Source organism: Suncus etruscus, chromosome 4, assembly GCF_024139225.1.
Source record: "Suncus etruscus isolate mSunEtr1 chromosome 4, mSunEtr1.pri.cur, whole genome shotgun sequence".
NCBI classification, from domain to species: Eukaryota; Metazoa; Chordata; class Mammalia; order Eulipotyphla; family Soricidae; genus Suncus; species Suncus etruscus.
The window spans coordinates 131,773,416-131,774,864 of NC_064851.1; the positions used below are offsets into that span (position 1 = coordinate 131,773,416).

Below are 1,449 nucleotides of genomic sequence, written 5' to 3' on the forward strand. Positions count from 1 at the left end.
AATGTGAACCCATGAGAATAGAAGTCTTTGATAAACTCAACAGAAGCAACATAGAGTCCCAGAAACCCAGAACAAGAATAATAAGAGGAGTTGGAAGAAGAGAAGAGGAATAGGACGAAGAAGAATTTTAAGAAGAATAAGGCAAAGAAGAATAAGAAAAATAAGGCAAAGAAGGGTAAGAATAAGGTGAAGAAGAGTAAGAAGAATATTGTGAAGAATAGTAAGAAGAGGGGGAAGATGAAAAGGAAGAAGAAAAAGAAGAGGAGGGAGGTGAGTAAAAAGAGGGCGAAGAATAGTAAGAAGGAGAATAGAAAGAAGAAAAAGAGGAGGAAGAAGAGAAGAAGACAAAGAAGAGAAGAAAAAAGAAGACAAGAGGAGGAGGCTAAGAATGTGGTTCAATTTGTATTGTACAAGACCTATATATCTCAATGCCTAGATCTGATCTCAAATGATCTCAAGTCTATACTCTATTATTCTCACAAATTGCATGAATTCAATATATTTGTATGTATAAAATATGTGATATACTTAGGTATACTCATATCTAATAAAGCAACGCTAAAAAAATAAAGATAGGAATGTCACACTGGTGAAAGTGGTGTTATTTTTATGACTGAAACCCAACTACAATCATGTTTGTAATCATGATGGTTAAAAAACGATATTATTTGAAAACAAAAAAAAGAGTTTCCCAGTTATAAGAGTGAGGAAAATCGTTTAATTGCTTAACTGGCTGGAGTGGAGGCTCCACATATAGAGAATTGGATTCAATCCAAGCATGGTGTGATTGCAGTTAGAGAAATAACTACACTGACATCTATGGTGACAATGTCAATGAGTGAGAGAAGTAAAATGACTGTCTTGAATAAAGGCCAGGGATGAGGGAGGAGGGAGATTGGGGACATTGGTGATGGGAATGTTGCACTGGTGAGGGGGGCGGTGTTCTTTTGATGACTGAAACCCAACTACAATCATGTTTGTAATCAAGGTGCTTAAATAAAGATAAAATATATAAAAATTAAAAAAATAAATTAAAAAAATTTTAAAAATAAAATTGTACTGCAAGCCTCCAGCGTGCTTGGGTCTGGCGTGACCCTGTGCATTTCTATAGTGCTTGCAATAACATTATGAAATGGTTTGAGTCCTTGCCCTTGTTACATCCAGAGCAAGTTTATAGAAATTTTAGACACTTGAAAATAAATAAATAAATAAATAAATAAATAAATAAATAAATAAAATTGTATTGAGTTTGTAAAAAAAAAAAAGAGAGAAAAGAAAAATGCTTTGTCTAATCTTCAAGATTAGACAAAACCCTGGAAATAAAAATATCCTTTCCAAACAAGCAACAGTAAGAAACTATCTTGAACATTTTTAATTCTTTATTAAATTCCTGTCTTGTTTGACTTACCTAGTTTTCTGATTACAGTACTTATTATATACATTCAGCTT

The 1,449-nt window shown here is 32.8% G+C and overlaps 1 non-coding gene across 1 annotated transcript; it reads left to right on the forward strand.

The window, feature by feature from the left end:
• Nucleotides 1-1,059: 1,059 nt before the first annotated feature.
• Nucleotides 1,060-1,192, forward strand: LOC126007724 (small nucleolar RNA SNORA9). The gene has a single exon (XR_007495214.1). It is a non-coding gene; the product is annotated as a small nucleolar RNA SNORA9 (small nucleolar RNA).
• The last annotated feature ends 257 nt before the right edge of the window (nt 1,193-1,449 follow it).